The 16,375-nt window shown below is 43.6% G+C and overlaps 1 protein-coding gene across 12 annotated transcripts in view; it reads right to left on the bottom strand.

Annotated features, from left to right (window-relative positions):
- The window catches only part of MBD5 (methyl-CpG binding domain protein 5), a 149,513-nt gene that overhangs the window by 63,922 nt on the left and 69,216 nt on the right, over nucleotides 1-16,375 (bottom strand). For all 12 annotated transcript variants that reach the window (XM_075429972.1, XM_075429980.1, XM_075429977.1 and 9 more), the window contains one exon: nucleotides 1,158-1,295. The gene's annotated coding sequence lies outside the window, so the exon portion shown is untranslated. The remainder of the gene's footprint in view (nucleotides 1-1,157; nucleotides 1,296-16,375) is intronic.

The following is a 16,375-nucleotide window of genomic DNA, read 5'->3' on the forward strand; positions in this document are numbered from 1 at the left end:
ACCAGGTTTTGTGATAAAGAATTAAAACCAAGCGCCCGTAGAAAAACTGCAAAGGATTTTTTTTCAATTAAAAAAATGGACGCTTGACATTGGAAAAAAGCTCTTCTACTTCTGCAGCCTGCTATTTAAAGCGAGAAGGTGATCGCCACAGACTGTCCCAGCTGTTACCACACAGCGCCGCGCCACGCGTGAAAAGACCCGTTTATCGTTCAGAGATCAGCACGGGACTTACACAGCGACTACAATCTGTTTATTTTTCGACTGCATACATCTCCATAACAATCAACTTCCCAAAGAGTTCTCACCAAGTCGCAGGAAGCGAACGGTGAATGTTTTTCTGGGGAAGGGACATCTGTTTTTACAGTGCATGTGCTGTCTCGTTCCCTTTGTGAGCTTTCTATTTACATAACAAGTCTGTGCTAACAGATTAAAAAAATCCTGTCCCCATCTAATCTCTTAAGATACATACAGTATTCTTACAACTATGGTATTTGATGTATCTAAAATTAAAGATACTCTACTTTTTGTATGGAAAAATGAGAAATACCAGAAAATGATCTTCCGGTAACAGAAACAAACTCCGTAACTTTCCAATTGTGCGCTGTCACAAATTAGAGAAAGGGAATGGCAGTCTGCCAGCTCTCTTTTTTGTTCGGGTAGGCTTTAAATACATTTCTTCTAAACCAATCAACTTGATTATTGGCTGTTTCTCAGGTTATTCTTCCCGCTTACCCTGTGGCATAACTGAAAAATGCTCCTTCAAAAGAGTTAATTCCAAATCAGAGCCGTGGGCTCCACGCTGGAAAATACTGGCAGAAGCTCAGAGACCCGGTTACAAGCACCCGGTCTGATTTTGTCTGATTTTATTTTCAACAACTGCTATTTTTATTTTGTTCAGTGGAAAAGTCACGCAGAATTATATTTAATAATTGCACTGTCTTCCATAATACTAAAAATAAACAGGGCATCATTAATTTCCAGTGGTGGCACTACACTACCCCCCGATAAACAACACTGCCTGCAACACCAGCCTACTGCAACCCCAACGCTACTTTCTGACACATCAAAGAGAGGAAACAATTTAAAAATTTGAAATCCCTATGTTCACTATACACGTGACAGGAGGAGAAAGAGTGGCAAAGCGAGACTTCACCTACCTCAGACCAGGAAGGCTGCTGGAGGCAATCCACCAGGTTTTGGTGGGTCTTGGAACTTTTGGAAAGAATTTGACAAGTGCTTTTTCTTCAAGTCTTCAAGTTTCTTTGCTCGTTGTGTTGTGATAAAGCCTTTTCTTCCTGCAATAAAACACATGTTGTACTAAAACAAGGTTTGCAGAAGGCCAAGTTATCGATACCCGCACTTCGCGTAAACTGCACGGTTTCTCTAACATGAGAAACTACTCAAAAGCCACGGGTGCATTCAGAAAAGCAAATGTTGAACGAAACTTGGGAGTTTACCTAGGCGCTCCCCGTCATCAGTGAAGAAAGGTAGAGTCCAAAGCGTGACTGAAAATAAATCAATCTAATCTGGTCCTAGATACAGTTGTATTCTGAACTGCCCTCTAGAAGGATCTCTCTTTCTTCATTGATCACAAACACAAAATCAGCAGAATACCCTACTGTCCAAGGGCTGGGTCGAACTCTGGCTACATCCTCCACTGCTTTACATTTCCACAGAATTTAAGGCTATAGAAATAGAGCCCACACAGCTGGAGAACGGATAAAAGGACTTTTTCAGGAAATATTCTTGAGAAGATCTACCATAAAGCTTCAGAGAACTAAAATTGTAAGAGATGCCCGTTTTTGTATATGATTTATACACACATCTCCCTCTATATATATAGACTCATACACATACACATATATAAAAACTAACATACAAAACCCAAAGTGGCTTAGGTCCCACTGAAAGCAGATTTTAGACTTGTAGGCATTTTTCCCTAAAACGCTTTGTAGATTTTTCGCCTAAAACAGACACAGCTCCAGCTAATTCTGTGACTTGAACATGCGATGGAGAATCCCGAACTCGGCCTAACCAGAGCCTCGTATTTAATTTTATTCTTACAACCAGCATAAGCAGGTGGTGAAAATAGCTTTTCACGACTATGCTCGGACTAACTACAGGGATCACAGGCTTTCCAGGTTTCAACACCAACCTAGAACCTCCATCAATCCAGCAGACCTGGCTTCAACCAGGGCTCTGTTAGCTCCCCAGCGAGAAGCCTGGAAGCGACGGGGACACCAGCCTTTTTTCCTTACTTCTTCATTTTCCTGGACCCTGGGACTGTTCTGGAGGAGGAAATCCCCAAGGTGTAGCCCCTCACTCGGGGCAGAGGGCACAGCTCAACCCTCTGCCAGAAGGCTCCTCCGGCTCGGGGCCAGGCGCCGCGGCTCGCTCTCCTCCGCAGAGGCTAACGCGGCTCCCGTCAATCAGACACGGGAGCAGATTTGTGTACTGCTGCTGGATTAGTCTTAACCCAGATCGGTGCCCTAATCTCCGCGGCTGGAGGAACGCTGGCGCTGGGCTAGCCGCTCAGGAAGGAGCTGCACGTCTGCCCGTAGCTCCAAGTGGAAGGGGCAGCAGCGAATTCGGCTCATGCCAGCCCAAAGTGCTTGGGGAAATTCGTGACGTTTGCTCATTTATTTTATTTTACAGCACTGCGGTACTGAAAATATCTTCTCCTCTCCTGCTTTCATAGGAGGACCTCAGTGTATTTCATTGTTTAAATAAAAGTAGTATTTAGCTGCTTACATACTCAAAACGTATGACCCCAATTCTGAATTTTAACTGTTATAATACCAAAGAGCAGGTAGGCATGTCTAAAAAAATCTGTTTTGAGTAAAGTCATCATAAAGCTGTTGGAGATTATAATCTTGCTGCCTTAATGAATGATTAGAATTCACATCTATTATCCAAATATTTACTAAGCACAGTATCTGGAGAAAATGAAGTTAAAACACAACAGAAAACCTAAGAAAACAAGAAGCAAATATCCTACCCTCCACGACTACCTTTGCATGAACATATGGCCTTTTCCAAGCGTACTGCTCTTCTGTATGACAAGTTGGCTATATTAATATAACTTCAAAAATGCATTTTAACTGCCTAACAACGCCATACACCAAGTGAAAAACATTAAAGCTAATACAATAACAGGAGGCAAGCCTTTCAGAGAAGCCAATTTAAAAATTAGCTATAGCTATAAGGCTAACACATTTGTTTTACGTATGTGATATATGGCTATGAGGCTAACATATTAACATATTTGTTTTACGTACGTGATATATAGCTATAAGGCTCACACGTTAACGTTTTTCACAGATTTGGCACGAGTGTCATTTGAGTGGATGCAGCTTTGAACAGAGAAAGTTTCTGGTTTTTTTGTCCCCAGCTACCCGGGGAGAAGAAAAGAAAGAAATGGAGTATTAATTTGCAAGAGGAGAAAATCAGAGACATCAATTTAGGCAATAGTCTCAATCCCATAAATCCTGCGTATCTGATACTTCCATAAAGAAAGTGACAAGTACTAATAATACATCTTACAACCATGAAAAGACTTTTATTTTATAAAAAGCCTCGGTTTTGACAGGAAAGGTGCATGCTACTATTCAGAACCGGCACACACGCAATCCTCACCCTGCAATTTCAAAACGGAACAAAAACAATCAAATTGACAAATAGATCCGTTTCTGACTGTAAAGAAAATCACTCCCGTGTACAACCCCGGGTAATGAGGAGGTAAGCGCGGCGCAGGCCCATGCACCGCAGCGCTCGGCTCACCTAACTGCTGGTTGCTATGGCAAGCGCTTGCCTGTGTTTCGTACGTTAAACAGGAATATGTTTTCTGCTTCCTTGTACTTGATATTTTGATGAAGTTAATACTCAAGATTAGGACCTGTAAGGTATGGAAACTAAAGGTGCTCTCAAATAACCATGCATTCCAATTTATTTCGGTTTTGTGAAAACATCTTAGAATTAAAAATGAATGAATAATTTAAATAATATTTCCATTCATCTGTAACACAGCATTTCAAAAACTTGTGATTTATTTCCATTAGCTACTTTGCATACCTGTTGTACACGCATTTCTATTTTCTAGTTCACAATGGAAATGTAATCTACTTTTCTCCTTCACTGAGCTTTAATTTAATATAGAGATAACTGTGAAACTGATGAGAACTGAGATGATGAACAAATAATTTTAGCTCTGCACAATACCGCTTTGTCTTTCCCCCTCCTTTATTCCCTAAACAAATGTCGTTAGAGGTAAAAAAGAATGAATTAGCCCAACATTTTACTGAGCCATTACTACTGCAAACTAACGAATAACAGCGCTTCTTCCAGCAGCCGTCTCTACCTGAAGCACAGCGGTACTTCACCAGGCGCGTGAGAGCCAGCTACCAGCACGAGAGCCATTCCAGTGGGGAGAGGGGAACGTTAATCCAGTTCCTTCTCCATTCCTACAGCTAACATAAAGCCTTAACGTACAAAATATAAATACCCCAAAGTGAACGCAGTTCACAAAATAATCCCGACAGGAGAGAGGAACAATCCTCTTCCCACCCCACGGGTCCACCAGCCCAGCTGCAAACTCAGCTGAAGAAAGATCCCTGACAAAGCTCGGTAATACTTATACACTTTTAAGAAAAAAAAAAGGAGGCAAAAAAAAAAATCTTTTTGATTGGAACGTTGCTTCCACTATCAGCAAATGCATAGGCAGAGCTAACCCACCCCGCCAGAATACGTTCATTACTGTAGTCTGATTCAGATAATTTTATATCAATATATCTGTGTTGACACCAAGACCGTAGGCTTTTCCATCCCTCCATGGTGTAAGCAGTGAAGCACTGTACAAAAACTTGAATAATTATACCAACAGCACAAGGAGCAAAGCAGACGATACCTGGACTTTCAGATGAATCTCTTGTCCCAGGCCTCAAACTCATTAGGAAAACAGAAATTTAACGCAGCAAGCACGCTAACAGTTTATATTTTTGCCTCATGATACTTTATCATCACATAATAAAGTGTCTTCTCTTAGACACGACATTATGCCTTTGTTTAAAATTAATTCCTCCAAAAAGAAAATAATATAAACTTTTCTAAACTGTGTTATTTCTTATTTAAAAATTCTTGGCGCAATTCTCCGCAACTGGCAAATCTTTGTTATTTTCAGCTCTCGTGCAGGCCAAGCGCTGCCGCGGCAGCTGACAGGAGGAGGACTCGGTGACCGGCGTCCGGCACGGGCTCTTCGCACCCACTTTCTCCTGATCTGCACTCTGGCACTGCTGGTGGCAGAGAAAGCCGTTTTCTCCTAAATCTGAAACGCTACCTTGTCCACCTGAAGCTCACAGAGAAAGGAATCGCCCCACCCAGCTACACAAGCACCACCATACATATATATAAATGTTTTTTTTGTTGTTACTGTTCATGTACGAGATAACTGGAGACTCTTAAAGAGGGAAATAAAAAAAAAGAAGGAAAAAACCTCCAAGAGGTCGTTGCTTCCCAATCCCCTCGTTGCTAACCTTTTTATACAGAGTATCCTATGGCAGGTCAGGGAATAGCTTTCACTGCCACTGACTGCAGAGCCTGTGGTTTCACCTTGTTGAATTTTACTCTTTGCTTATTTAGTGAGGCAACCAACCTCATCACCGCAGCACTCGCACTTTCCGTATTCCTTGCTTCTATCATCCCTCTACGGCTGGAAGGTGTTAATATCCCGGTAAAATGATAACCAAAGTTCTCTAACATATAGGTTTCACCACTTAGTATCTCCGCAGCACCTTACAAGGTGTTAAATGTTGTCACGCTACACAAAAGCCTGGGCAGTGGGTACTACAGCAAGTATCCTGCCTGAAACCGGAAAGGCTGAGGAAGTTCCAAATCAACTTCCACGGCGAAGGAACTGCGTTCCGCTGCCCAGCACGTCCCACGCTGCCTGCTGAAGGCCGTCTCCCTCGCCACCCAGGAGTATTCATCACGGCGTTTCCGCTAAGTAGTTCTTTCAAACTGATGTTGCTACTAATTAGTACTACTAATTGTCCAATTCATTCATAAAGTATCCGGATGGTATTTTAATAATCCCCTGACACAGGACTCCTAAAAGCAGAATGCAGTTTCTGGAATTCTAATTCTGTTCTTGCTGAGGTTAATAGATGCTTTCCCACTGGGTTTAATATCATTCACACTGGATCACTACTGAGTCCATATTTATATAAAACGCCCTACTATCGGAATCTGCTTTATCACTTTAAAAATATCCATCTTCTTTATCCATAGTCAGAGTTCAAAATTCTCTAAAAATTTAGCCTGGGATCGAATGATTTTTCAGAAAGCTTCAGTAGATTTTAAGAAGTCTGGTTTTAAGGTATTTCTAAGTACTATAGTACTAAATCATCAAAGAGCCCTCCGATTTTTACAAGTATGTATCACCTGCTGCAAGCAGCAGTAAGGCCAAACAGGCACGTGAAACAATATTAAGATGTTTTAATGACAAATGCACCAAATGTCATCCAGGGGAAAAAAAAAAGCCATCCTCTTAAAAGCCTAATAAAACTCACGTCTTTGTTGCAAGGTTTTCTGATGCCTTACGGCCAGAGGTGAGAAACCTGCCACAGAAAATAGTTAATATATAAACATATATTCTATATTCTATATTTTAGAACTCACGATGTCTTAATGAATTGACTAATTTAAAAGCTTTATGGTGATCTTGGGCAATTATTAATACATACATCCTGTATTGTTCTGGCCACTGCTGTGATCATCAAAATCATTATCCTTGCTGCAGAATTTGACAGAGTCAAATTTTCCCTGAAACCACATTTTGAACAACTGTACTGCAGTATAAAAATATTAGTATCTACATAATATTTTACATAAATATACAGTATACATATGGTGTAATTATACAAAATAAAAAAAATCCTAATCCAAGAATCAAATAAAAAAGCACAGAAAGGTGGCAAGAGGAAAACGTAATTTTAATCCCATTAATATTAAAGCAAAAATTGCTAACTTTGTATCCATACTGACAGTAGCCTATGACTACAGTGCACGGTCAATGAGAAGGCCGTTCATCGCAGTGCAGACCCTGGCCTGCCCTCAGAAACATCTCTGCAGAGCCGGTCAGCAGCCAGCACCGCAAACCCCTTGGAATCCCTTCGGACTCGGAGAAGGTCACGGCACAAAAACCACGCTATGGAGCAAGTGGTGAAGGGATGTCCAGGGAACTCATCCCTTGCAAGTCTGTTGATGACACCAAACTGGGAGGAGTGGTGGATACACCAGCAGGCTGTGCTGCCATCCAGCGAGACCTGGACAGGCTGGAGAGTTGGGCAGAGAGGAACCTGATGAGGTTCAACAAGGGCAAGGGCAGGGTCCTGCACCTGGGGAGGAACAAGCCCAGGCACCAGTACAGGCTGGGGCTGACCTGCTGGAGAGCAGCTCTGCAGAGAGGGACTGGGAGTGCTGGGGGACGACAGGGTGACCATGAGCCAGCAGCGTGCCCTGGGTGTCAAGAAGGCCAATGGGATCCTGGGGTGCATCAAGAAGAGTGTGGCCAACAGGTCGAGGGAGGTTCTCCTCCACCTCTGCTCTGCCCTGGTGAGGCCCCATCTGCAGTCCTGTGTCCAGTGCTGGGCTCCCCAGTTCAAGAAAGATGAGGAGCTACTGGAGAGAGTCCAGCGGAGGGCTACGAGGATGAGGAGGGGACTGGAGCATCTCTCCTACGAGGAGAGGCTGAGGGAGCTGGGCTTGTTCAGCCTGGAGAAGAGAAGGCTGCGAGGGGACCTTAGAAATGTTTATAAATATCTGCAGGGTGCGTGTCAGGAGGACGGGGCCAGACTCTTTCCAGTGGTGCCCAGCGACAGGACAAGGGGCAATGGGCACAAACTGAAGCAGAGGAAGTTCCAGCTGAACATGAGGAAGAACTTCTTCCCTCTGAGGGTGACGGAGCCCTGGAACAGGCTGCCCAGGGAGGCTGTGGAGTCTCCTTCTCTGGAGATATTCCAGCCCCGCCTGGACGCGGTGCTGTGCAGACTGCTCTGGGTGACCCTGCTTTGGCAGGTGGGGTTAGACTAGATCATCCACAGAGGTCCCTTCCAAGCCCTACCATCCTGTGATTCTGTGATCCAGCTTGGTGAGCACAACTCGATCCCTCTTGCTCGTGTCTGACCTTAGAGGAGAGCATAAATCCTCTCACGTGTCTCCCCTTCTCCTCTGGCAGAGCAGCTGTGATGCCTTTCGCTGGAAAGCCGGTTCCTGTGCTGTTTCCTCCACCTTTTCCTCCTGGATCTAATCCCGCACACATAGCAAGCAGACAACCTGCACTCAGCAGAGCCCTGAAAATGGTTCCTCATCTGCTCAAGTGCTCTCCTAAACATGGCAACACATCTGACCTTGGCACCAGCTCAACTCGCTCCCTCTTGCTACTCCTCCCCCACAGCTGATTCTCCACTTCTTTGGGATCTCTCTGTGGAGTCTCATCAGGGGAAAACCTGTCCCAGTGCATCTCCTCAGCCCTCACCTAGTTTAGAGAGGGATGATAGTAAGGAAAGCATGGACTTTCCTCCTGGGAGGCTGCTGATGATGTCAGAGCTAGCTCGAGAGAGCTGCGGCTGGTGGAGAACATCACTGACGGGTATGGCCACAGACTAGCGCAAGCAAGCGATGGATATGGAAGCCCTTCTTGTCCCATAAGACTTTTCCAGTTAAAAACCTAAAGCCGGACCAATACCTAAGCTGGCAGCGTGTGCACGTAAAGCAAGCATGAGGACAGCTCTCCTAATGCACACCCATCCCCTGCTTCTTCCCAGGCTGGCACTGAGGAACTCTTGTCCCTGGCAGCAGGCTGGACCTTGCTCCTCGGGCACCAGCGGTGTTTTCTGCCCCGCTGAGCCGTCCTCGGTGTCTGGAAGGCCGTCTCGTTGCAGCCATTTGTAATTGGAAAAAAAATAGCCATCAAATTCAGTGGCGATGACTGCAGTATTAGCTGCAGATGACACAAAGACTTACATTACATATCTCCTACAGCAAGTTGATCATAAGAATCAGCCGATAGCGATAAGTTAATTAGATTCTGATAGTTCATTCAATATCCTAACAAAGATGCTCCAGCATGTACTCCAGCTTTTGCAGTACGGAAAGAGAGTTGGTGTAAAGCCACCAAGGCGGCAAGAAGAACCTTTGCTACACAGTTCCTCATCACCAGGAAAAAAAAAAGAAAAAAAGAGTAATTTCCAGACCACCACATCAATGGCCGCTGATGTCTTTGCACCCCAAAGCAGCTGTCTGACTCTTTTTTAACTTTTTTCGATTTGCAGATCACTACAAATGAAAAGTTTTATATCTTCCAACTCCTATTTTAATGCAATACGTAATTATGCAAGCTGACGAATAACAAGTGGAAAGAGGCATATAACTGGGTTATTGGTCCAGTCTGCACACTATATTACGCAAAACAGAAGCGCTCATTTTTATTTGACAAAATTTCATGTTGTTTTTACTCTGAGCAATTCACCAACAAGGAAGAAGACGGTGGGTTTCCCAAGCTAAAAGTTAAAGGTCCCAGTGCATGAAAAACTGTCAGCTGGTCAAACTGCACAGGAAAAACCAGAGGAAACCTCATGTCATTAAAAACTTCTAATAATTTTTCAGAAAAAACTTATCACACAGCATCATAAATTTACTACCCCTTTAGTTTACTGAGATAACCAAACAGCTTCTTGGGGAAGAGGATGAAAACAGAATTAGAAAGAATTGCCCTAGCAACCCCACGAAAACACACTCCCTGCCCCAAGACTGCCACAAACCTGGATGCAATTCTTCATCCCACGTCTGCTCTACAAGCATTATTGGACAAGACAGAGGGGACAGTAAAAGCAACCATTTAAAGTTGTCAAGGTGTTTGATGGTAAATTAACATCAGGTAAAGCCTAGATTTTTTTAAGTTAAATACACAAATAATCTGTAGAGGATTAAAGACAGAACGCTATGGCAACAACAACTCCTTTAAAAAAATAATCACACATTTAACTCTTTTCTCTAAGTTTGTTATATTCCAAAATCTACAATGTGAACTCAAAATATAAAGTGTCTGAAGTTTCTTGTATCCTAAATCTTTCTCGGGAAGCATCTCCACAAGTCGCTGTATTAATGCTGCCATGCAGAGATCAGCTGAAGTGTTCAATGCCCACGTTAGAGCAGCTACCAAATTAATTTTATTAGGGTCGTCTTAGCCAGCTTTTCACATCAGCAGAGCACACTGAGAAAGAGGATCTGAGAACCAGACTTTCAGTAACAGCCAACAACTTGGTTACATCTAATTTTGTGTTTTTATCAGAAGTTTTTACGTAGAATTTTCTCTATTACCAAAAAAACCCCTCCCGAGCCAAAGAAACTTCTAATGTACAATGCAAAAGGCTTAAATTGTTTAAGGCCTCCAGTCATTAACAAGAAGTTAAACACTTCTAATTGCTTTGCAAGCCATCTTAATTTGGTAACTAAAAAATGGAAGTGTAATAGCAGCGTAGCCTCACAATTCTGGATGGATCTAAGAACACTGAATTACACCGTGTCAACTGGTCTAATATAACGACTGGAGTTTTGCCTTCCTCACTGGAGCCACAGGCTGTGTCCCTGCTCCTCCATTCTCCGCATGTTTTCACACTCTCTGGGTTTAGGCTTAACACAAGAGAAACTTTCTGACCCCTGAAGTTTTTGCTTCCTCTTCTGGACTTGCAAACCTCTGACTCAAAGGTACAGCGGCTGGTAGGAAGGAGCTAATGGAAGCTTCCAGATGACAGAATTCATTTCCCAAAGACACTACGAGACACCCGCTCAAGGAGAAAAACTTTAAATTCCTACTGAATTACGCTAGATTGAAACTGATGGGACAATCAGATCCCCTGGCAACTACTAATCTGGCAGCTAAAAAGATTTCTGTTCAAACCAAGCGCCGAGATACCGACGGTGAGCTGCAGCCTAAGGACCCAAGCGCATCCTCATCTTGATGCAAACCTGCTTTACATCTGACAGCGGCAGAGCACAGTTCCCAGATTTTTGGGAGCCTTGGCCTGACACAGAACAAGCCTGACACGCTGGGTCCAACCATTTGGACCGCCCAATTTGCCAACTGCCTGCACCCATGGTCAGAAGGAATTGCCCCCACAAAGCATTTTATTTGCTTTTTAAAATATCTTTCAAGGGATGGCAGTACATAGCTATGCCAGTGGAGGAATTTTCAGTCAGCTTTTCGAAACGTGAATCTGGAGACACCTAAACAAAAGTTGGGACTGCAAATATCTGTGTAAAATTCTACTTCCCCCCCCGACTTTGGATTAACAAGATGATCGACAAGCGTGATGGACAAGACCCTCACTTGAGGACCTAAAGACTTGCCATCTCATCTCAGTGTACGAGGATGTCAACACAACATGGTCATGTATAAAGACACAAAATTAAGCTATTACATTGAATGACAACGTGCATTAGTGCATTAGGTAACACCTATCTTTGCTACTGCTCAATTTCAGAGGACAGAAACATTTAAAGTTTGAGCAAAAAGACTTCTTTCTTAACAATTCAATAATTTCTTAATAATACCAAGATAGCCTGCAGAACAGAATGCCTTTAATTCTCAGTGAACTGAGATCTGTGCAACCTAAGGTGGCTAGTTCAACACCCCAACGGTTAGTGGTGAGATGTTAAACAGCTGAGTTTTCTGCTCTACGGCATCATCCAAAGCTTCTAGGAGCCTCACAATATATTAAATGAGGAATATGGCAGTATATTCTTCTTGCCATTCTGTGTCGGCAGGTACGAATAGCAGTGCTCAAGTCTTTCCTCAGCTGCAGTAGCTCCAATCTTGTTCTTGAATGCCTGTAGTAACGCATATCTCATCTAAAGTTTTGGTGTTAGAGAAAGCGACTCACACACAAGAGTCTCGGAGGAGATTTAGAAAGCAAGCCTGATGTACTTTCCAAGAGCCAACACAAGCACTATTAAAATTAGCCTCCAAATGCGCTGTTATAATATGAAATGCCTAACCAAGCCGCGATACAGAATACAGAACATTACTAAAAAAGTCGTAACGCTGTAAAAGTTCACTTGGGTACTAATCAGCTACTACTACGCGAAATTACTGAATCCATAATTTTTAAGTAGGGTTCCAAACAGTCAACACAAACCAGATAAAGTCTTCTGAATTATTTATTTTTTGAACTATAAACATGTCCTCTGCTAAACTACCAAAATTAAGAATCTACTCACGCAGCTAGATCCGCATCTTGCATACCAGGGCTTCACTACCAAGCAGTGTAAATTTACTCATTGGAAGAATTTATCCTACAACATATAGGAAACTGTAGTAAATGGAGACAGTCAAATCATTTGTCTGGGACTGCTGTAGGTCAGCCCAACTAAACACGCGACGGTAAATACAGTAGGGCAGAACCAGTTGGTACTTCAGCACCTTGAAGTATTTCAGACAGTAGATAAAACCGAGCAGTTTAAACCAAGGTTTTTCTTTAAACAGACTTCTGGTTTATTCTTCCAAAGAAACCTTAAACACAGAAAATCTGAATTCACTTGCACAGAAGTAACACCGTACCCTAACATTCCCCATATCATCATCACGAACTATTGTTTTATCCACGTACTAAAATATTTTGTTTCGGTCTTTTTTCCCTCTTGATATACCCAAGCCATTCTGAGGCAGCGTAAACTACCCTTTCTGCTTTATCAATTTTATTCATTGTCTTAGTCCACACACAAATGCCCCAGCAAACTCCAAGCCTGTTGCAGTCGCACACTGACCACAGCCTGGGCCCTCGCAGCATTGGTCAGCGATGAAAACCCTGAATTTCTGTACAAGAATTACAGAGCGTGAGTCTTCCAAAGCCGTCAGATTTCACATCGGTTTTCTAAACTCGTCAAAGTCCCCCGTCCCGAACTTCACTAACTGCAGCCTATCCAGCACCTCTGTAGAAATTTTGCCAATATTGTTTGATAGAAAAGCATTTTTGTAGCATGCTTTCCAGACAGCATTTATGAGAAGACAAACACATAAAGGCAATAAAAAGGAATATAAGTTTATTTTAATCACTGCTTTCAAACTTGTCCTGCGATCAGCAACAGAAGACGACTTGGAGACCGCCACAGATGCAACCAGGTGTGAAGAGTCGTGCTGAGGAGCAGACCCAACACACCTCCAGAGCAAAGATTTTCTCGGCCCAGAATGACTACGGACACGGCAGGGACTGTCACACCATAAAGACAGTTTGAGCTACGGGACTTCTGAGAAGCTAAGGCAAACCGAAAAGCTGAAGAGGTAGAATTTTTGGTTTATTTTATTTTTTTATTTTCCACTTTTGAGGAGCAGCACTTTTCAAAAACTTAATCCCTGAAGCTATTTGGAACTGTAGCAAGATAATTTAACAAGTTGTGCTACTATGGAGCTGAGGTCACACATACCGACATCGTGTTTAGCATGAATTTTGAATACCCTTAGCATTCTGTTATTTGACATTCAAGGAATCACCTCAGGTTAAGGCGAACGGCAATACATTGCATCAGGTCGTGTTTTAGTAACTGCAAGACTCTGGATTTCAGGTGTTCTGTGTTCCTGCAGAGGCACTGCGTGTGCAGTCACACACAGCAAGTGCTGTGTCAATGGAACAGCTACTCGGTGGTGTACAGGCACGGCACTTACGCACGATTATCAACTTTGAAACCTATCAATTTGATTTTTAATTCCTTTCTTCTTTTTAGCTGGCACCGGCACAAGAAGTTCTGGCATAGACTGTTTTCGGTTTGCACACATTTAAAACCAGTGTTGATTTCCTGGGACAGCTGATTTAAAATTTTAACTGAGCAAAATTTACAAGAGGGCCATGAAGATTTCTTGTACTACTAACCGTTTGAGTTCCAGCACCCTAGAGCACGGCTTATTTTCTCTTTCCACTATATACCAAAGGGACCTTCGCTCTCTCAAATCGCTGAGAAATGTAGCAGGACTTCCTAGAGGTGATGCACATCCTCTCCTCTCCGTCCCACATATGCCATAAGCATGGATACCCCAGGATTTCTCCGTGGCAAAGCTCAATGTTTCTTTCCGTGGGCTGGACGGACAGCTGCCTATCTGCTGCGTGTACTGGCCAGGACACAACACTTCCAAACCTCCTTCACCTCCCTCCCCACTGCCCAGGCCTGAGCCCTGACGACGCCGTGCTCCCCTTCTCTCGAAGCTGGTGTGGTGGTGGTGGGGCGACGGTTGGACGTGATGATCTTAGGTCTCTTCCAGCCTTAATGATTCTGTGATTCTATGATTCTAAGCTGACGGCCGTTTTCAGGCACCAGCACCAGGGGAGAACAACGCGAGGTGCTGCTCAAATTTATGGCTGAGACCAAGCGATCTGCACCTCTGCCCAACCAAAACCAGATGCCTGCTGCACCCAAGATCATCCCTGCAGACAAATCCTGACCTTGAGACGGAACTCTAGACACGGGATGCGAGGACTCGCTCCACTCTCCCACCACCTGAAGACCTCTCTCCCTCGCTGCTCTCCCTGAGGAGGGACGGGGCTGCTCAGCAGCTTCACCCACCACCGTGCACACGGAAAGCTGTGCATCGAGGACAAGCTATCTGCGCTCTGCCTCTCCGTGCGACCATCGATGCTTGCTGCTATTTAGCAGGGGCTTTTTTTTTGGTTTTCTAATTATCAACTCACACATTCTCTGAATTGCCTTTTGTTTTATTAAGTAGTTGTTGTATTTTTTTGTTTAATAAAGTGCCAGGGATACGACACTACTCTGGGTGTAGTTTCTGTTTTTCAGAAGACACAAAAAGCAACCGGCATCTGATTTATTTTTGTTACCTTTTGTTTTGAAGAGTGATGCTAAACATATTCTTTTTTTGTGTGTGTGTGTAAAAAGCGCTACTGCAGTTCAGGTGCATGCTAACTGTTACCAGACAGCTTTCTGGAATGTTAATGTTATTTCAACACAAACATGTTAAGCATAAATAGTTTAGAAAATGATGAAGCAGGATGAAATTATGAAAGCAACAAGAACTGACAGCATACGACACGAAGGTAAAATATTCTGTAAGCGCCTATGTAATACATCAGATTCCTCTCTGCTCCTTAGCAAGGGCTCATTCCATCTCCTGCTCTCCCTGCCACCAGCCCCACCTCCCTTTGCATAGGAAACAATTCTTCAAAGCGTGCAAAACGAGCTGAAAGTCTACCACTTCTCACTTAGCCACCAGTAATTACCTTCTGTGTCACGCACGTTATGCAAAGCTCACCACATGCTGTTGCTGCTGGGCAGGTATCGCTCCGAGCCCTGCAGCGCCGCGTCCTCCAACCTACGGACACCCAAGGGCTGAGCTACCCGGCCTTTACTGGGGTGAAGTTATCAGCTATTGATCTTCCTTCTGGAAGAATTCTTTGGAACGCTGCAAAACCTGGTATTTTCTTAACACCTACCGAGTACAAGTTTTCCCAAACTCAGTTTTACCTCCTCCTGGATACACCCCGACAACTCACGCCAACGGCAACAAGCTGTTTTTATCAGAAGCCTCGGAGCAATCTGGGCCTTCCGGCGTTGAGAACCACTGCCCACGCCACGCAAGGGTCTGCCACAAAAGCACCAGCTGTTGGTGTCCTACCATCGAACGCTGCACTCGCCACCGCACGGCTGAAACGTCCAAACAGCACTTCACACAGCACGGAAACCTTCTCCTGGGGAGCCATCAGGACTTCTTTCTTGGCACCAACACGGACCAGAGTAAATTAACAGAGTAAATTAACAGACACGTGGGACAGCTCTCCTCCTGCATCCCAAATCTCTAAAGCCATTCTTGGACTCGCATGCACGAACCGCTGAAACAACAACAGATGAAGAGACAGTTTGGTGCCTGAAAAGGACTGGCCAAAGGCCTTCAATCTTGTACTCCTGTCAAAATACATCCAAAGATATCACATGTGAAATCTATTGAAAGCTGAGTGTTAAAAAAAATCCAATCAACCTAATTTGGTAGACAGCTAGCCCTACCAGTCTTTATTAAGCAGTTAGCAAATGTCAAAGGCGAAAAGCATGCAGGCTCTAGAGATCAGCAACATTTGCATTTGAAACTGCACCATGCTCATGCATTTGAGGGTGAGAGGACTGAAAATCAGATAAAATGCAAGTTCTTCTAATGTTCAAAGACTGCCTTGAAGGTGCAGGACGATTTTAGCTATTTTAGCATATTTTCTTTAGAAGCACAGTTTAAGTTTGTGTTTTTATTGTACCCTTTTGCTTCCAAGTCTTGAAAGTATTAATTCAGCGTTCCCTGCTTTGGGCTTTCAGAAATACTTCTGTATTTTGT

Source organism: Opisthocomus hoazin, chromosome 9 (assembly GCF_030867145.1).
Source record: "Opisthocomus hoazin isolate bOpiHoa1 chromosome 9, bOpiHoa1.hap1, whole genome shotgun sequence".
NCBI classification, from domain to species: Eukaryota; Metazoa; Chordata; class Aves; order Opisthocomiformes; family Opisthocomidae; genus Opisthocomus; species Opisthocomus hoazin.